Here is a 22,193-nt window from a genome sequence, read left to right as displayed (position 1 = left end):
AAGAATAACAAAAGCAGATTGGATCTCATAATTAGCATTCCATACGTTTCTAAGGAGCTTAAAGTATTTAATAGAATAAAACCTCACTAATTATATATAGTTCTGTACAAGGCTTATCTTAGAGAAAAACAATATGTTTTTAGAATAGATTTTAGCTATGGGTATGTTTGGGCATTTCCTTTTTAAGAATAGGAAATATTGCACTCAGCTGTTACTAGGTGATGGTAATTAGCAAAGCTCTTCTGGAAGATAATGTGGATAATGGAGCTAATCTCAGTCATGCATTCCATTTTCTCTTATGCTACAGTAAGCTGAATGAGTGAGAGCTTAAAAAGATGCTCAGGTCTAAACATCTGAGCACTCAGAGCACTGATACACCTGGGGAAAAGCCCTTGTGTGTATAACCAGCTAAAAACCTTCAGATGCCACTGTCCTATATAACCTAAGATAGCTTTCCTTAAAATTAATTACAAATCTCTCCCCTAAGCAGGGTGTAGTGGCAGATGCCCATAATCTCAGCACTCTGGAGTCAGAGGCAGGAAGATCTCTCTGTGAGTTCAAGGCCAGACCCTTCTACAAAGCAAGTCCAGGACACCCATGACAAAACCACACAGAGAACCCCTGTCTTTAGAAGCCAAAAAGAAAGAAAAGAAAAGAAAAGGAAAGAGAGAAAGGAAGGAAGGAAGGAAACACAGGGACAGAAATAGAGATGATAATGTGACAATGCAGTGCATATTTGAGTGCTGTAGTCACAAACCAAAGACTGTTAAGCCGAGCCTGTAACAGCAGCGAGATCTCAGCTATTCCAACTGGAGACTTGGGAAGGCCTTTGGCTTGATGACACCCTGACTTTAGAGCTCCATTCCTGGTAATATACAAGAATATGCTTATATTTCTGTAAATCACCTAATTTTTTTCAGCCGTTCCTATAACAAGTGCCACATATTATCCACCAATTTTCATTTTAAAAAAGTATAATGAAGAAATCACATTTTCTGATAAAATGGGTCTTTTCACATCTTTAACTCTCTAAATATTTTAGGAAGAATTAGGCATGAAGTGTGGTGGACCTGAAAAGCAAGGCTGAGAGAGAGGAGAAAGCCTGGATCTAAAAGAAAGAAAAATAAACCCATGGGGGATTGTGTCCACACAAACCAGAAAGGTCTTCTCTGTCTGGGCTCCTGAAAATATTACTACAACAAACGAAATCTGCTGAGGAGGCAGATACACAGTGGGGGCAGGGGATGAGAGTGGGAGTGCATTTACTTGGCAGGGAGATGTCTGGCCAAAGAAGCATACTGGGCCCCTGGGGAAGGACATAAAAAGGGACAGAGGCACATCGTAACTGTCCTGACTAAGCCACTGCCTGTCCATTTCAGTCACCTGGCAGGCAAGGAGAGTAGCTCAAGGTCTGTCTCAAGGTTTGTCGCTGAGAAGTCTCTGTCACAGCACTTTCTTAACCTGGGATAAATGTATGTTTGCAAGAACGTTAGAGTCACCAAGAAATCCTGGTATTCTCAGTTCTCCTGGATAGTACTGTCTCTGTCACCCTTTTCACTGATCAGTTGAAGAGGTATAAAACTCAGGCCACCTCTAACCACAGCTTAAAGAGAGATTTCTGCCTGTGTGTGGAAAGCATAAGGAACTGAGAAAACATTCGGTGTTACAGCAAAATAAAATGGTAAAATGTGTTTGGGTGTTGTTGCATTTGAAGTCACGCTTTAGTGTTTGGTTATTGTGAAACACGGCAGACTCGATGTCTCTGCCTTGCTGGAACTAACTCGGGGCTTGGTATGCAAGCATAAGGACCAAGTTCAACCTGATGAATCCAGAAAGAAAAACTTGGTATGATTGCATGTAGTATGGTCTTAGTGCTGGGGAGGTGGGGACAAGAGGGACCTTCAAGCTTACTACCTTGCCTCTTAACTTGTGACAGAGATTGTTTCACACACACACACACACACACAAAAATGATCAGAACCTGAGGAAGGACGTCTGCTGTTGAGCCATGATATCTACATGCATTCACACATAGTTATGCATACCTGCACATACCTGCACATACCTTATGCTCCTATACACTCAATTACCAATCACACACAAACACACACAAACACTCAAAGGCATGGTGGGGAGAGCTGTAACTTGCTGCCAGAAAAAAAATAAAGCAAATCATACATTGTTTTATTCATTTTTCTCAAGTAAGCGTGAGTAGGTAGCCGAGAGTTGGGATATAAACTCCAAAAACTCAGACCAAACCTAGGCCCTCACTTCCAACCCTCTTTCCTCAGCTGCTTTTTTCTACACAGTCATCTTGTACAATGATATCTAATTTTTAATTTTCAGTATGCTACCATTCAGCTCTTCATTTTTCAATATGCCTCAGAATTCTTCTATGTGTTTGGTTCTAGCTGCATTCATATCTCTCTATGCTCTTGCAAGAAACTCAAAATCTCCTACTAAGTTGATACACACACTCTGGTGTGCAGGTGCACACACATAAACACACAAACACACACATAAACACACACATACACACACACACACACACACACACACACACACAAGACATGTATCAAAAACACCAGAGAAGAAAGTGTTCCTATGACTAAGTTGTAATCAAGATACCCCCAAGACACTGAGACGAGGACAGGCAGAATAGACAGGAATGTCCCTAATGCTGTATAGTTTAGGGACCAGCCACGTCCAATACCTATTTCATCGTATGACTCTGCCACGTTTGATTTATTTTATTCACATTAATATCAGTGTTTTGGACTTTCTGATTTTTCAATACTATCACAATCAAATGCACTTTACTTTCATGGTGTATGTGGTTATGTGCCACTTTATACTGTATATAATGTGATATATATATACACACATATACATATACACATTTATACATGGATGGATGTTCAAAATACCATTTAAGAGTTTTCCAAAGAAACTTTATGTTTTGGACGTATTTCTACAGAGAGTATCATTTCTAAAAATACATCACTCCTTTTACGAGGCCCACTTCTACACCCCTGCTGACATATATTGGACATAATCACTTCCTTGCAACTGACTTTTCTCCTCAAGTCTTTGTCTTCTACAGTCTGCTGCTTCACGTGTGACAGTTTGGTTTTTCACCTGTGGTCTGCATTGATTTATTTCTCCATTCTGGTCTCTGAATTCAGTGAGGTGCAAAGACTGATGATTCTACATCCTAATGTGTCAGCATCCCTGCTCTGAGTCCAGCTTCCTATATAAGCAAACACTATGCTCTGCTTATCTCAACCTTCTTAAATCTCATCACTGTCTTCTCTTCCTTCCTCCGACTAATCCTTTATTGCACAGACAATTGGAATTATCAGAAGTAAGGCATATTTTCTTTTTCTTTCTTTCTTTCTTTTTTTAAGGACAGGGTTTCTTGTGTAGTCCTGGATGTCCTGAAACTTGCTATTTAGAATAGGCTGGCATCAAACTCAGATCTGCATGCCTCTTCCTCCCAAGTGCTGGGATAAAAGGTGTATGCCACATTGTCAAATGTTGGTATATTCCACCAGCCACAGCAATGCAAAGCTTTATTTTTCAAGATTAATATGGTCTAAGATAAAATTTACCTGTAATTGAAATCTGAAGACAATTGAACAACACAATAACATAAAATTGTATTCAATCTACAAGAAATGCTACAAAAGAAGTGTAGTATTTCTTAATATATTAAAAATACACTTCTGTCTCAAAAAAAAAAAAAAAAAAAAGGTGTATGCCACCCATGTCCAGCCTAATGTTCCATTCTTTTACTCCTTTATTTAAAATTTTCCAATGGCTAGGGGCAGGCTCAGTGGGTAAATCACTTGACACTCAAGCACTTGGACCTGGTTTAGAAATCTAAGAACCCATGTAAACACAAATCCAGGTTGAGTAGTGTACAGCTAAAATCCCAGTGCTTGTACGGTGAGGTGGGAGATTCTCCAGAGGTCCCTGCCATACACGGTGAGGAACACGATGGGGAGCCTGACTCCAACAAGGTGAAAGGTGATGACCAATGCCTGAGGTTGCCTTCTGACCTCCACACATCACACACCATATAAACATACACCAGTCTTCCAAGTAAAATACTCAAGAGTATAGTGTTTTGAAGACTGGTTCATTTTCATGCTAGTCACTTCCTTTCATAGCTGAACAATATCTCACTGCAGAATAATATAAAATATAAACATATTGCTTTTAATTTTACTTTGTAGTGACTGTGATTATGAACAAAGCTGTTATTAATGATTGAGTAAATCACTTTAAACCAAAAATCTAGAACCAAAACCCACCTGATAATTACAGGATTACACTCAAAAGGATAACCAGAATAGGATTATCTAGAGACAGAAGGCAAATGAGGCTTTCTCATTCTGTGTCTGGTGGATGGTCCTGTAGGCTGGTTCAGGCACTGCTTCCTTCTGGACTAAACTGATGGATCTCAGGATCAAAGGTGTCAAGGCCTGTTTCTCACTCAGGAGTGTTTAGGGTTAGGCCTGTTGCCTGGGCACTAGGGGGTCAACACTGAGGTAGTGGTAGTTGTGGAGCAAGGCCCTGTGGCTGCAAAGGCAATTCTGCCACTGTTGCCTATATGACTGGGTGTCCACCATGGAGTCTCAGATGGTCATGGTGAAGAAATGGTGAGCAAGAGAGCATGAGCCCCCAGCAAGCCAGCCAGCATTTATATAAACATTGAGCAGTGGAGAGGAGTTTTGAGGGTGAATGTGACTGATTCACTAGGCCTAAGGGTGCCAGGTTATTAACCTATTTACAGTGATGCAGCAACATGTGGGTCCTATCACAAGAAGGAGAAAACAATACATTATTCTATGTGAGAGGGTATGACTTCTAGGTACAATTGAAGGTCATTTTCTGGAGGCTAGGATCTCCACTGCATATAGTAGGGTGCTTCGAGGAATTCCTTGTGCTGTTGAAAAAGTTCCTTATCAGGAAAGGGCTGGGCCTGTAATCATCCCTAAGGACTATGTGACACTCCTTACAAGATCTAGGGCTACTGACCAAGTTTAATGAGAACCACCCAGACCAAAGGGAGTGCCCGAACATAGACTGAGCAAAAAATAGATATCCAGAGAAGTCAGGCCTCAGCCTTATCCAGCAGAGCCCCACAAAGAATAACTGCCGACTTGATTTGAGGCTTTCTTAAAAGGTACTAAATTAAGCTAGATCTGGAGCATAAAGTACAGGCAGTTATGCAATACTGCGGTTTCTCTAAATGTTACTAGACTATAAACTATAAACACATGGTATGCTGTGCATATTTCTCTGCAATACAAAGTAAACCACAGCATAGTGATGGTTAGGTTGAAATGTCAGCACAACACAAGGTATAATCACCTGGGAACATTCTTAATGAGGAATCACCCAACCATTTTGGCCTATAGATGTGTCTATAGATATCAGCTGCGTTAGGGAAGATGGACCTCCTGTGGGTGGCACCATTCCCTGGTAAGGAGATACTGCATCATGTAAGTAGAGAAAGCCAGATGCACAGGAACACATGTAGGTTAGCTCATTGCTTGCTCTTTGATCTTGACTGTGATGTGATAGGACCAATTGCTTGAAGTTTCTGCCTTGATAATATTGTAGTGATAGACTAACATGGGATTATGAACAAAAATAAACATTTTCTCATTCAAGTTGCTTTAGTCAGGGCATTTTATCAAAGTGGGAGGAAAAGAAAATATGACAAAGATAGTTGTATAATTCTGCAAATACTAAAACTATCAAATGTCTTACCTTAATTTCTGAGATTCCTGAGGGGATCATATTAATAAAGCTATTTGTGGAAAATGACTCCATGTGATTTTCATATAATTTGCACTAAGTTCTAAAGTATTCATGTTGGATACTTCTTTTAAAATATTCTTCTTGGACGGATCTTCTTTGCTTACTTAACTAATTCATTAACTATTTCCAGGCTTATTTTTCTTTTTAGTTTCTCGAAAGACTTAGGCCCACTTGCATAATAATCACTGAAATATCACTCTTCTTTCTTCTCTCTAGTGACTAACTCTTATCTTCACAACTTCACTCCAAAATTTTATCTGGAGATAAGTCTTCCTTACCCTGTTTGGAACCCTGAAGACACACCTCTTGCATTCACATACATTCTATTATCTCTTCCAAAGCCCTATCACATGGCCTTCACATGGCCTTTGCAACTTCCAATAGCAATGTGTTTAGCTGCTTAGTCTATGTGTCTCCCTCATCAGAGTTGAGTCTCAGTCAGTTGAGACAGTCCTCAATACACTCATCGCTCACACTACCTTGTACACGGTCAGAGCTTAAATAGTTATGAAAAATTAAGGTTTCAGTGTATCTCTGGTAGTGCTTCATAATGGAACGGGACATTCCAATAGATGCTCACTGAAGGTATCCAAACCCCTCACTGTGAGAACTACAGGGAAGACTTTTAGGTGCATAAATGGGAAAGTTTGCCTAACTAAATAGAAATGGCATCATTTCCAATGTATCTTCTTTGCCTTAGTATCTGAATGTTTGTTACTCCACACAATATTAACAGAACTACTGTGGTTTTTGCTCATTTTTATTCACTTGTAGTGCTATGCAACCATGGTTCCTTATGAAGAAGGACGGGCTTATTTTGAGGGTATGGGCCATCAAGGTAGACAAACCATGACAGCCAGGAGCAAGAGTCAGGTAGTCACAGCATATCCATATATAGGAAGCAGAGATGAATTCTAGATAACCATGTTCAGATAGTTGTCTCCATTTTTTAAAAGATAGTATACCTTTCACTTATTACTGGATAAGTTCATGATTGTAAACAATGCACCTTAATCATATATACACCCAGCCCCCCACAGCTTCACCCCAGAGTCCCTGCCCTGTTCCTCTAGGCTTCCCCAGCATGTTCTCTGTTCCATTCAGAGCCTCTCTACTTTTATTGATAACCTACTGGGTCCAATTAGAGCTGCCTGGTTCAATGACCAGTAACCTTTCCAAATTGATCTTCTTCCACTTACCATGCCTCCAGTGAGCTCACGAGGCTCATGGTTGCATCATGCCCCAAGGACAACATACTATTAGTTTTATTTTTTGATACTTTTATTGTTTACTAGTGACAAAACCAAATGAAAAGGTGTATTGGCAGGAGTCAACATTTGCCACCCTTTGGGGACATGGTGAATCCTTGGTGTTTCTGCAGATATCTTCTTCTTTTAAAGGCAGAGGTGGGATGCTGTGCATGTTATATCCTATCCTCAAAAATCCCCTAAACACCAGTAACTTCTGCTGTAGCCGCAAGAGAAATTTTCATTGTGATGAGAAGATTTTGTGTGTGTGTGTATGTGTGTAATTTGAATGGAAAATGTCCTCTTTAGGCTCCTGTATTTGAACATTTTCCCTGCTGGACGCTGCTGAGAGATTTCAGAACATTTATGAGGTGGAAACCTGCCGGGGATTTAAGACAATGGAGATGGCTTTGGAGTTGAAGTTCTGTAGTCTGGACCTACTCCCTGTTGGCTCTCTCTTCATGGCCATTGTTGCAAAAGAGTGAGAATATAAATTAGTAAGTTTACCACAGAGTACATGATGTAATTCTTCATAAATTAAGACATATAATTACATATGAAGCTCCGCAACTACACACTTGGGAAAAAAAAAAAAAAAAGAGTGGTTGGCATTGACTGGTATGCATTGTATACTGCTGCAGAGATAGCACGCAGCTCTATTATACATGCAAGTAACGTATGTTAATAGAAAGAGTAAGATATCTTACTACAGGGGAGAATCACGATGTACCTTGACCAAGTCGAATGCTCTTAACTCACACAGACAAAGGAAAAAGTTAGCTCAATATATTCATTGTTGTATTTGATGCAACACACTTTGCATCTTCATTTTTAGTCTGCTATCAAAAACACTGATAGTGAACATTTTTTTCTTCATTTTACATATGGTGCAACTTAGTCTCAAAAAAGGGTCTTTTACACTACCACATGACTAAAAGAAGCTGTGAGTGGACAGGATGGTGTTTGTCTGTGATCCCAACACTCTGAGGCCTGAGGGAAGAAGATAGACACTTTGAAGCAGTTGTGGGCTTACACAGAGAGAGAGTCTAAGACCACATTGAGGGAGAAAAAGAAGATAAGAGAGTAGGAAAATGAGCGAGGGAAGAGATATGAGCAAGAAAAGGGGGAGACAGAAAGGGAGAGGAGGAGGAAGACTAGATAAAGGAAAGAGGAGAGAGAGAGAGAGAGAGAGAGAGAGAGAGAGAGAGAGAGAGAGAGAGAGAGAGAAATAAGGAGTGAGAGGGTGCAAGAGAAAGAAACATAGGAAAGAGAGAGAGAGAGAGAGAGAGAGAGAAAGAGAGAAATAAGAAGGAGTGAGAGGGTGCAAGAGAGAGAAACATAGGAAAGAGAGAGAGAGATAAAAGACAGGATAGAAAGAAATTTACAGGAAGGTGTATTATCTATAAAAGACTCTCTGTGGAATTAATATATTCCGTCCTAATTGCTTTGGTTTTCTTATTTAAAAATGTCCAAAATAACTTTTAAAGGTCTTGTGCAAGGTGAGGACCAAAGTTCAAACCCCCAGAAAACATGATGCAACACTGCAGTTCATCTGTAACCTCTACACTCCTACGGGTGGTCTGGGGGAATACAGAAAAACTTCCAGGGAGCTTGTGAGCCTTCTACTCTGGCACACACAACAGCAAACAATAAAATGACCCTGTTTCAAACAAGGTAGAAGGTGAGGAGTGACATACAAGGTTGTTTTTCACACAACTCAGCCCATACTACTACGTGCACACAAGGATAGTCAAGTATCACACACAAAGATTCAATAAACAGAACTCATGAGGTATATCAGTGCACATCTCCAGCGTAGGGTGGCAGGGAGGTTTGGGCTGGCTGCATATAAATGCCACATGCTGTGGTGCCTCCCCTCAATGTAAATGCAATAATTTAACCTTCCTCTCAAAGAAAGGCCAATCACAGAAGCCTGTAAAGTCACCCTCTGGAAATGTTTTGTAAAACAAATGCCACTGATTTTAATTAGAGAACACATATGTATGCACAATTTCACACTTGGTACTAAAACGAGAAGTTAAAGAATTCAATCTCATCAGTCCTAACTCAATTCTGAATGAAGAAATCTCTCCTCACTTGGGAGTTTGAGCAATAAACACAGCTTTAAAGTAGTGTATATGGATTTTAAGCTTCTCGTTTTATCTCTTTATGATATAGAAGATTCAATTTGCTCCACAAGCTTCCTCCTGCACGGATGCTTCTCTCCCTCCCAGAGGACAAAAGCATTATGAAAACAGTATTGGAGAGGGTCAGACCTAAAGGCAACAGAGGAGAGAGGGAAACTCTGAAGAGGTTTCCTTGTGAGGTTTGGAGTACTTTTCAGCTCTCAATAGCTCTATCTCTCCCTTGCGGTATCACAGTGCCCTCTGGGTAACTCCTTCCATCTTCCATAGACTGTGCACCAATCACTCCTGCCTAACCAGAAGTGCAGTGAGTTACCTAGGATACATGCTTGTATTCAAAGGAAATCAAATAGAATAGAGATACAATTAAAACATACTTAATCATTGCAACAGTCATGTCTGCCCTACAAAGTACATGTGAGATGAACATTTTTATTAGTAGCAGCAGACATATAGCCCTGCAGTGCAGAGGTGCATTTAGTTAATCTTCATTGTGAGTAGGAGAAAGTGAAAACTACCTCTAAATTGCTATTTAGGTTTCTCCATTATTCAACCTTACTAGCTTCCATGTGGGCCAGGGATTTAACAGGAGGAGGTGAAGACACAGAGACCAGCCAGTAGACAGAAGTGCTCTCATGAAGAACAGCTATGAAGTGTTGCATTTTGTGTTTATTTCTGCAAAAAAAAAATGTTAGTGTAAGACAAAGGTTCTGAGAAATGTTCCTCAGAAAGTTATGGAGCAGAATCATCAGGGTCAATGGATGAGTGTTGAAAGTATCGAAAAGTTTGGAAGCTGAACTGAGCTTGGAAGCCAATCAATAAGGAGTCCATTGGTATATTAAAAGGCAAGGTCCAGAAGCCAGAGAAATGATTTTGTGGATACTTTATGTACAGCCATGAGGACATCAGTTTAGATGCACTTCATTATATAATGGCCAGGAGTGGTGACATCTGTAATCTCAGTGGGAAGGAACAGAGACAGGTGGTTCCCAAGACTTGTTGGCTGACCAATCTAGGACAAACAGCAAGCTCCATGCTCAATAAAAAGAAACCCTGTCTCTACAGTTAATGTGAGAGCAATGGAAGAGGTCACGCAATGTTAACAGACAGCTTCATGTCCACAGGCACACACATGTGCCATAGCACACATGCACACACACACACACACACACACACACACACACACACATACACACACACACACGAAAGAAGTACAACCAGTTAAATATGCTTTTTGCTTGCTTTCCTGCTCCATCCTTCATTGGAGGCACTTGACTAACCACAGTGTTTGTCACTGAGGTCTCTAGTGTGACCATACACCTCTTGCTAGGACCACAGCTGTGAAGAGTAGCCACCAAAGAGATTTGCAAGGAAGCAGAACAGTCTCAATGTGAGGCCCCCACACTATGTATGGACAACCTAGAAATCCCAGTGTGCACTGAAAACCTAGAAAACCTTTTGTTGTTGTTTTTAATCTGAGAGAAAGCACTGCTTTCAGCTAAGAGACCACACTCTGGAGTTAGACTGCAAGCAAAAACACCATCCTTGGCGACATCTTTGTCAGTTGGCCACACTTGGATATCTGAGACTTAAAGAGGGTGTTTGTATCGTGATTCCTGCCTTAGCCAAAGCAAAGCAGGTCACAGAGGAGCAAATAATGGCTTCACGATCTTGATTCTTTTCTTTTCTTTCTTCTTTTTTTTTTTCAGTTCTAAAATTTTATTTTGCATGCATGAATGTGAGGACTCATGCACCCTTGTGTTCCTGTGGGGGTCAGAGAAGAACTTTCAAGAGATAATTCTTTTCTATCCTGTGTGTCCCAGGCATTGAACTGATCAGTGTCCCACTGATCCATTTTGCTATCCATTCTTTCCAAATTTCTGCTTTTGCCAGCTAGCAGCCCAACATGGAATCACTACTTGTGTTCATGCAGATGTAGATCAGTATGGCAGCCCTTCACGCAACAGAGAAGTACAGAGCTCTGAGACTTCAGTCAGAGAATGAAAAATATTCCATATTTTTAAAAGATGTATTTTTAAATGTATGTGGATGTTTTACCTACACGTATGTCTGTGTACCAGGGCATGTAAAGACTAGGGAGGTCAGAAGACAATGTCAGATGCCCTGGGATTGGGGTTACATGCAATTGTGAGCCATCACCCAGATGCAGAGTTTTGAACTTGACTCCTTTTGAAAATAAAAGTACTCTTAACAGCCCAGCCATCTCTGCAGCCCCCACCAACAATATTATATTGTAAAAGGCCTCACTGCATATTCTATCACTTATAGCAGACATCTTTAATACCTACTTATCGTTAAATAACACACTGATAGTTCAATGCCACACAGGGAGGCCTCTTATAACCAGACTCCTCCCACAGTTCTAGGAAGGGGGAAGCCTGGCTTCCAGGAAGACTCTCAGAACACAAACTTCTCTTGAACCCAGAGTTACTTCACTCATGTTGAGTAAATGTTTATAGTTTTGAAATGAGGAAGTAAGTGAGATTTTAAAAACATAGCTTGGAGGAGAAGAGAAAGGAGAAAGGAGAAAACCAAAACCTCTTGTTGGCATGGCTGCCATTCATTGCACTTCAGCACATGCTATGGCCATCCCCTAAATGTGATACTAATTACTACTAAAGGTAGTCACCTTTTAGGTTAATGGAAAATAAATATTTTCCAAACTCATCCTGTTTTGATAGTTTCCTTTATTGCAGTCCTCAGGCTCAGCTCTTTACCACTTATCTTCTGCATGAAGTATTTCCTTTCACTTATCTTCTTGGCCTGTGTGTGTATGTGTGTGTGTGTATCTATGTATGTATGTATGTATGATATATGTGAATATATATATATATGAGAGAGAATTGAATGAAGGAGAGATGATAACAACTTTATTTTAGCCTTAGATTTAATATATTTTCAACTTTTTATTTTATTTTTATTAGTATGTTCCCAAACCACAGCATACCTGTGGAGATCAGAGGACAAGCTATGGGTGTCATGGGAGACATTTCTCTCACTCCTTCTACCATGTGCTCACAGGGAGGCAAACCAATGGTCAGGATTGGTTTCAGATATCACTTATTTGCCAAGCTATCTTCCTGGCTCCTTGATGGATTGATTTTGTGACATATATGAGGATCTTTCTGTGTGTGTTATAACTTATGTTTGTTTATTATTTATATTGTTAGTTATCTACGCATCCCGTGCCTATGATTTGGTGTCTGAAACTAATTTGGGCACATTCTTGCCAGTAATTAGCTCAAACATGTCTTCATCTTCATGTCTCTTCCCCGTGGGTGTTTTTAGTGGTTTCTGTGCTGATCATCATGCTGTTTTCTTAGGGCTGTTGGGAACTTCCTATTTTACCAGCTTCACTTCTGCAGAATCTGACCTCCGGCATGTCTAGTCCACTGAAGAACCCAAAGACATTCTTTATTTACCTTTCACTATTTAAAAATAAGTTCTGTCCTTGTAGCTCTTCCTTAGGATTTCTATATATCTGAAAGCACTGCTTATAAGTTTTGTATGTTTCTTTCTTTTAAAAAACAATAAGTCTCTTAACAAAGTAAATTCAATTCCTGCCTGATTTTTTCATGTTTTGATACTGGCTCTGTCATACTATAATTGGTTTTGGTGATTTGTACATTTTGTGGTTTTGGTGTTGTTGTTAAAATTCAGACACAGGCACTGTTGTGCTGAGATTACCCAGATGAAGAGACCCCCCCCCCCAAAAAAGACCACTAGGACTCGATATTGATGCAATATACACAGGGTCCTGTATTACTGGCTGAGCTTTGGATCACAATCTTTCCTGACACAACAGGATAGGAGAGTGATACCAGAGCTTCAAGGGTAATGGGTTTATAAGGAAAAACTGTAATTAGTGGTTGGGGTCACAGGAAATCCAACCTTCAGGCAAGTTGGGTGGAGGCTGGATCTCAAGGGAAACATGTGAGTCTTAGAAATCACCTTTAGGCAGGTTGGGTCCAGGAGGCTGAATCTCCAGGGAAGTTGTTTTATCTCAGACGATCATTGGGCATTAATTGTATCTAATTGTTCCGGTGCAGTTTCTGGAGAGTGCTGGCAGGTCTAGTTTATGACAGTGCATGGTCTTTCCCAGAATGCAGGAAGATGTGACAACTTCTCACAGACCACAGCGTTAATTGAGGAATATACATTACATATAAAACATGGCATTAATTTTGTCCTTACAGTGCTAGGGATGTGGGGAAGTTGGTAGAAAGATTGCCTAGTATTCATGGGACCACAGTTCTATCCTCAGCACTGTATTAACCAGCTGTGGCAGCACAGGCCTCTGGTGGCAGCACTCAGAAGGAGGAGAGAGAAAGATCATGAAGTTCAAGTCTACTTGGGACACATAAAATCCTGTCCCGAAAAAGGAGGAGGATGACGAGAAGGAGGAGGAGGAGGAGAAAGAAGAAGGAGAAGAATTGGATTGGATTAAAAAGCCTTTTTAGTTCTGAATCCCATTTCTTAATTGGGTTATTGGTTTTGGTGGTGTTTAATTTCTTCAACTCTTTATATATTTTGGATGTTAGATATTTGTCAGATGTAGGGTTGGTGAAGATCTTTTCCCAGTCTGTAGGCTGTCGTTTTGTTCTGTTCACAGTGTCTTCTGCCTTAAAGAAGCTTCTCAGCCTCATGAGGTGCCATTTATTGATTGTTGATGTTAAGGCCTGGCTGTTGGTGTTCTGTTCAGGAAGTTGTCTCCTGTGTCAATGTGTTCCAGGCTCTTCCCCACTTTTTCTTCTAACCAATTTAGTATCTCTGGTTTTATGTTGAGGCCTTTAATCTCTCTGGAGTTGAGTTTTGGGCATGGTGATAAATATGGATTTAATTTTATTTTTCTACATGTAGACATCCAGTTAGACCAGCACCATTTGTTGAAGATGCTATTCTTTTCCAAAAGGTCTTTGTTGTGAGGAATGATGCTCTTTGGGTGAGAAGCAGAGGTATGCTTAATGTTTTCTAGACATTAAGCGAGAACATAAAATAGTTTTCTTTTTTTTCAACATCTTCACTCTAATTGACTGTGGCTTCCCTAAGAACTCCACCAAAAGAGAAGGTCCCTGCCTTTAGCTCTTGTCTGTAATCCCCATTGTTGTATTGGAGCCAAGATGTGAAGACTGTGTGTGTGTGTGTATGTGTGTGTGTGTGTGTGTGTGTGTGTGTGTGTGTGTGTGTGTGTGTGTGTGTGTGTGTGTGTGTTTATGGGAGGGGAGAGTGTTGTTATTATTCAATTTTAGTTTCAGAGTAGGCCCAAGACTCAGACTGTGTCTGACCTACCTGCCCACCACCTTCTACTCTCATCACCAATTTTGCAAGTTAAGTAATGGCTTAGAGTGAGGAACAACACCCTCTCTTAACTAAGAAATGGTTCCGATACAGCATGTTTTTTCAGGCCTGTGACAATGGTTACTTCAGGAATTTTCAAACCTGTCTGGGCCCCTTTCCTCGCTAGAGCCAAGAAGGAAGCATCTTGAGCTGCTGCTCACCATGAGAATCCAGTGGGGTTCATACCTGGGAAAACCACACAGGATGGAGCCCCTTAGCCTACAGCCTGTTGCAGTTTCTATTACTTGTCCACTCTCAGCCTGTAGACATTAAACAAAATTACCATTTAATTTTTCCTCTTAGCTTTTGACCCCTGTGGCTTCTTTCCAGGGAAGCAGGTGTAGGCTGTGATCCCAGCGGTACCTGCCTCCAGATTCCTTTTCGCTCTGCACTCTCCGTCCAGGAAAAGTCATTAACGTCCAGTTGCTTCTGCTACTTTCTTATTACAGCGACAGATTTCAAGGTCTTTGCACATGAAAGCTGTAGAAAAGATTTTCTGAATTTTCCTTTGATATCTGTAGCTGAAAGATACTACACAGCAACTTGTAATAATAGCCTTAAGCTAATAAAGAGCAAGGCTTCACCTCGCAAAACTTATTTTATGGACGATGGAGGGATGAATCAGCAGTTGAGAGCATATATTGCTCTGACAGTGGACCCACGTTAAATTTCCTGCCTTCACCTTAGATGCCTTACAATTGTCAGTTACATCTGCTCCAGAGGATCTGACAACTCCAACCTTCACAGACGCCTGCACTCGTGTGCAGGAGCCCATAGACAGACACAGACACAAATACAAACAAGTAAAAATCTTCATAAATAAATGCTGTATAGTGACATGTGCACACAAACACTCTCCTTCCCCACACACACACACACCACGCACACATATACATACAGACATTTAAAGAAAGAAAATTTTCCAAGGGACTGCTCACCTAGCAGGACCCATATCTTTCAGTGGAAAACAATGTTCAGATGTAGCCACACAACACAGTAAGGTAGTATACTAGTCAGGGGTTATCTATGCCCATGAAATAAGCTAACCCAAGCCAAATGAAAAGTATAAAAAAGGCAGGTTTATTTGGGGACTGAGGCTCCTGCATGAACGCAGCAGCCTCAGGGGATGAGGGCAGAGGAAGTTGTGATGCAACTATGGTGGCCAGGGGTTTTTAAGGATTGTAGGAGAAGGAAGATGACATGTCTGCCACCCTGGTGGCTCCCACTGAGGGGGTTGGGCTGTTCTCTGGAATGCCAGGAATGTGGAGGCTTTCCTTCAAAGGGACAGGATTGGAGAAAGGACTGCAATTTAGCAGACCATGTGGGGGAGGGGAGGGCGACTGGATCTAGGACTCCAGAATTGCCTATTTCTTTCTGGTGATCTATTGTAGATGTCTTTTGGCCCATTACAGGCAAATGGCTACCTGGAGAGGTAGAGATTGGACCTCGTAAATGATTGATATTGGTCTCGGTGCTACAAGGTGGTATTATCAACCCTGGTTGGTATCAATGCCAACAAGATATAGGAAGTGGGGGAGATGCAAGCAATTCTACTAAAATCACTTGTTTGTGTAAAGTGGAAAGATGAATATACATTCATACACTAAAGGCATAAAAGAAGGTGAGCTATCACTTTTATCCAATAGTTAGAGCTTAATGTAATTGAACAGCTATAAATCAATGACCTACTTAATCTAAGAATTCCAACACTTCTTTAAGCTGAAGAATTCTTCATAGTTGTCCAGTAAATTAATAGCATTTTCTCCCTCAAGTTTTTTTTTTTTTTTAATTAGAATTTGTTAGTATTGAAATCGAGGGTGTCTGGGGGTGAAGAAATGAAATGGCTCAGTAGTTAATACTGCACACTGCTCTTGGATAGGAGCAGAATTTGGCCACCAGTATCACATTGAGTGTCTCACAACTGCCTGAAACTCTACCACCAGGGCACCCAACAACTTCTGGCCTCCACTGACATGGTAGTCATGGCCACATGCCCACCCACAGGCAAAATACAATGTAAATAATTAAGAAAGAAGGTACATGTCTCATTATAACATTTTCATACATATAGGTCAATATACTTTGTTTCTGTTTGTCCTTCTCTCCCCCTGCCCTCTTGCTGGTCGGCTCTTTCCTCCAAGTTTTCTCCCAATCATCGTCTCTCATGTTAAATGCATTCCATTGCCTTTCAGAGTTTTGAAGTGAAGAGACAAGAACAGAAGAGGCCCAGCTAGCAGGGGAGAAACAAACCAAGCTCGGGAAAGCTGTCTGCTGTCTTTACCTGCGGGGCCTGCTCTCTGCTTTACAAAGCCCACATGCCATGTGTTCCCTCTCTCCTTTACTCTTCCTCTGTAGCTGGGTTCAGATACGTCATTTTTGCTGGTAATTTTTTTTTCTCCCTCATGAAAATTCATTTTTCTCTGAATAACCATACCTTTTGTGACTCTTCTATATTTCCAGCAAATTCCGCAATGTATTATTAACATATTAACACTTTTCATTGGAGTAAAAGCATAGAAAACCATAAACAGAGCAGTGGAAACTGGGAGAGCTTTGTTGTGGCTGGTGGCAGAAGACAAAATTGAAAAAAAATGAGTGATGGTCAGTTTTGAAAAGGCCAGACCTGTCATGCTAAATGAAAGTCTTTGAGGTTTGTTTTGCTTTGTTTCTTTGTACAATTCTCTTAAGGGAATCTGAAGCAAGAAAAATCTTTTTGTAACTAACTGGAGGCCTAATCTGATTGAAGACATTGCATAGTAACAGACACAGTTTTCTTTTTTAACTCATTTATTTTAGATTCTGTATGTGTGTCAGTATCTGTGCCTGCAGAGACCCAAAGAGGGTGTCAGATCCCCTGGAGCTGGAGTTACAGGTAATTGTGATCTGCCTGATGTAGGTGCTGGTCACCGAACTCTGGTCCTCTCCAAGAGCACCAAGTGCTCTTAATCACTAAGCCATCTGCCCTGTCCAGACACCAGGTTATTTTATCTTTCTGACTAAATCCTTCAAAATAATTTATATAACACGGGGTAAGGGAATCAGCAATTCTTGCTTTCTGTGTGAATGTAAAACAGAAACTTGGAGGTCCTAAGGCTGAGAGCAATGTATATACAGCAAGTCCTGTGAGCCAATGCACTGGGAGGGACATCTCTATTGGTTTCTATAGTGACTTAACCAAGCAGCTATGGCCATCTCTGGTCGTCCTTTCTATTTTTTTTTTTTTTTTTTTTTTTTTAGCTCTTCCATGGTGATTCCTCTTTATATGTCTACATGAATACATTAGAGACCAGGATCTGCATACAAAAGAGAAAATGTGGCATTTGTCTTTCCAAACACTCCCAAGCTTGAATGCTACCTTGCTTAATAGTATACTTCCCAAATCCAACCATTTTTTTCTGCAAATTTCATGATTTCATTTTTTTCTTACAGGTATATGTGCAGGATTTTCCTTATGCATTCATCTAGGGATGGGCATCTAGGTTGGTTCCATGTCATTGCTTTTGTGGATAAAAATGCAATGAAAATGGATGTACAGGGTTTGCTGTGACTTTCAAAATACGATACCAACATATAATATCTTATATATTCATTTAAATATAAAAATAAATAAAAAATAAACAGCCAGTAAGTCCCTGTCTCCCTTTATGTCTCAGTTCAAATTCACGCTCATGACTTCAAGTGGCGTAATTTCACAGTGCAGTGCTCAGCACCTGCCTCCGGGTTACACACGCACACCAGCATCCATTCCTGTCAAATGAGATACAGGGGACCAAGAAACAAGGAATAAGCCTAAACACATGAAGGGAATGATGCCTTGGGCCTTCCTAAGTCACGTCTGTGACAAATCCTGTCATATGCCATCTGGATGCCCAAGCATAAATCATGAGGCAATTTAAATTACTCCCACTAAAAGTTAACAATCATGGGACACTGCTTGACACAGAGAGAAGATATTTGTGCCTTCTTTGAACTCACTGCAGCTGAAAGTACCTACAGAATGTCTGCACACGATTGAGCCTCTCCACATCCCATCATAGGTTGGGGGCAGGGAGCAGTGTCTTAAGGTCCCTCCCCTGCCTGAGGAGCTAGAGGTAGTTAATGCTCCCTGGAAAAAAGAGGAAAGTGTGTCTTATGCTTTTATAGGTAACTCCAATGAAGCAGGTTAATTCACAAAAAGAAAAAAAATTAAAGTAGAAATGAAACTATTTGAGAAAGAATGGGTACCCATAGGAGTTGGAAAAGGACAAGAGAGGATGATGGGTAAATATGTTGCTGACATACATTATACAAATATATGTTTAAAAAAAGATGTAATGAAACCCAATATCACATATCATTAACATAAGCTAACGCAAACTTTTAAAAGTACATTTTAAGTTAGCTGAATAGTATCTAAGACGTCTATGTAGATATCAAGTGTCTGGAATCTTTGTAGTTTGTCATTCTTGGGTGTGAATTTAGCTCTATCCACTAGAGAATTCTGAAATTCTCCAGTTCATAGGACTTTCCCTGTCTCAGTAATTTTTCACATGTCTCCCACCCAAAGGAAAAAAAGAACATTAAAAAAAAAAAAAAAAAAAAAAACAATAAAAGCCTCTGTTTACTAAGTATTTAGGACCAAACAAATTAAGAATTTATTTCCTAACAAATTTAGATCCAATGCATTATAAATAGAGATACATGTAAACACACCAAACATTGCTGAGTGAGCACTATTACTTCCTAAAAGCAAAGATGTGTCTGTTTTCACAACATGACTTTTCAAACCTCAGTGGCTGCTTGGTCACAGCTCCTCCATTTTCCATTTCTCAGCTGCAGCCCCACCTGGGCTTGGGCTGTGGCTATGGAGGGTCAAGTGGTGCAGTCCTGGCTTGGGTAGCTTCGATCCAGTGGTCTAGTCTGTATTGTGGGAAGTACAGTAGCATTGCACTCTTTACGAAAGTACAACACAGCCATTAGAACCTCACTTCTCATCCCTGACTTCACCCATGTGCCCTGGGCAACCTCATCTCACATTTGGAAAGCATAGACTTGGCTCATTGCTGGGTTTCCTCTCAAAACAAAACCAAGCTCTTTTCCCAAGTCTCCTAGAGGTTTGGAGTACCAAATTCACCTTTATGCATACTTATTACACTTGGAAAGGGCTTTGATTACCAGGCGACAGAGGCTTCCTGAGGCTGGAAGGATGAACTCCCCTTGCCCCTTTACAGATCTTTGTAGCACACTGTGAATATCTGAAGGAAAAAATCACTAATACTCTTACATCCAGATGATTATTTTCTGTCAGCAAGGAAGAGAAAATTCTTTCTGCTGACCACCAAAATTTGTTGTGATTTATAGTATTATATATGCTAAAAAGGAACAGAGGATACAAGTAAGGGGATAACAACTGAGATGTAATCTGAATAAATTAATTAAAAATAATAAAATGAAAAAGATGAAATCAAAAATTTTCCAATCTCAAAAACAATAAATAAATAAAAGGAATTCTTGCATATCACAGAAAAAAAGTTCATTGCTTCCCTTGTATCCTAATAAAAACAAGGAATTCCTGAAATTTGTGGACAAATGGATGGAACTAGAAATGATCATAATGAGTGAGTTGACCCAGAAGCAGAAAGAGTCAAATGGTATATACTCACTTATATCTGGACACTAGACCAAGGGGCATGTCCCACAAAAGCCTTCACTTACCAGGAAAGTGGGACAGAGGGGAGGACATCCTATTGGGACTCTAGGTGAGAGAAGCATGGGAGAATGGGGAAATAGAAAGATCCAGAGGGTCTTAGAAACTTACAAGAGGAACATGATGAGGGGCAGATCTGGGCCCAGGGGTCCTGCTCAAACTATGGCACCAGCCAAGGACATTACGTGCAGTAAATTTTGAACCCCTACCCAGATCTAGCCAATGGACAGAACATTCTCCACAGTTGAGTAGAGAGTGGGGTCTAACTTTCACACAAACTCTGATGCCCCATGTTGACCACTTCCGCTGGATGGGGAGGCCTGGTGGCACTCAAAGGAAGAACAGCAGGCTACCAAGAAGAGACTTGATACCCTATGAGCATATACAGGGAGAGGAGGTCCTCCTCAGTCACAGTCACAGGGGAGGGGAGTAAGGGAAAAATGGGAGGGAGGGAGGAATGGAAGGATACAAGGGATAGGATAATAATTGAGATGTAATATGAGTAAATTAATAAAATATATTAAAAATTAAAAAGCCAAAAATAAATAAATAAATAAATAAATATAATTTACACATAAGTACAACTTCCTTAAGTTTTAAAGCCCAGGCAAACATCCGTTCTCTTATCAGTGCCTACTTTCACTAACTATTACTCAGTGAACAGTAAGTAACTTATTGTGTCTATTGCTGGGTATTTCAAAGATTTAGTTATTTTGTGGTTTACATGTAATCTTAGGTTATAGATGCTGAACTGATGTTTTTCATCTGATGATCTTAGAGGAAACACTTTGTAGCTATGGTGTTGGGAGGTAATTCCACAAGGGAACACAGGGACACTTAAATCCTAATAGAAACTCTCTATTATCTGCAGGTAGCTGCCTGGGAAACTTACTTAACCAAGTCATGCAGCAGCCAGCCTCACCATTATTTTTTATGTACAAAAACCACATCCTGGTTGACACACTTCAGTTATAAGAACAGTTAATGAGACGTGAAACTACAGAAACCAAAAAGCAATGTTAGCATACGTAGGGACTTTCCTGGATCCTGGAACTATGAGCTACGTCTTTGATGGATTATGTCTTTGCTCCTGGTTTTGACAGGTGCTGGGGTCTGCATGCTGGGTTCTATGTCCCAAATGGTGCCTCTGACATGTTGTGCTAAGGGCTGTGCATTCTATCATACCCTCTACTGATCTCTGCACACACTGTCTCTACTTTCTTTTCCTTTCTCTGTCTTTGGGATACTAAGTTGAACTGGCTGCTTGAGGTAGCTCATGGGCTCTAGCCCAGTAGCCCTGTGGCATTAGGTTAATTTTACCTAAGAACCATTGGCATGAGATCTGGAGAAGAGCAAAGCACACACACACACACACACACACACACACACACACACACATATACATACATACATACATTTTCCTCCATATATATTTTCTTTGACTTTGTGGTCTTCCTCTGCCGTGTGGATCGCACCTCTGCACTCAATGGCCTTCAATGCACCGCTGTCACTGGTTTCTGAGTATCCCCAGAAGATAATGGAAATTTCCGTTGTGATTAATTCCAGAGCACTGAACCATCATTGTTGTCATTTTAAAACTATAAACAAAGCATGTGAGCAACACCTTCATTAACATGGTCCGTTGCCCATTAGGAGTGTACCACCTGTTTTTCTCAGTCTTTGATGGAGAACTATACTTTAAACTTCATGCACTGACAGCTGTGTCAAATGTTTGATGGTTCACAGAAAGCTCCAATAAACAGTTTTAAACATCATTTTCTATACACACTATGAGAACACATTCCTAATAAATAATTGTTCTATATAGATAATATATGGGCAAATGTATAGCTTCAATTCAAATATTGAAACCCTGCTATTGAAAGGGTGATCAATCATTGCCTCTCCAAACTGAGTGAGAAAAAA

The sequence above is a fragment of the Acomys russatus genome, chromosome 6 (assembly GCF_903995435.1).
Source record: "Acomys russatus chromosome 6, mAcoRus1.1, whole genome shotgun sequence".
NCBI lineage: Eukaryota > Metazoa > Chordata > Mammalia > Rodentia > Muridae > Acomys > Acomys russatus.
Note: the sequence above shows the minus strand (reverse complement) of the source record.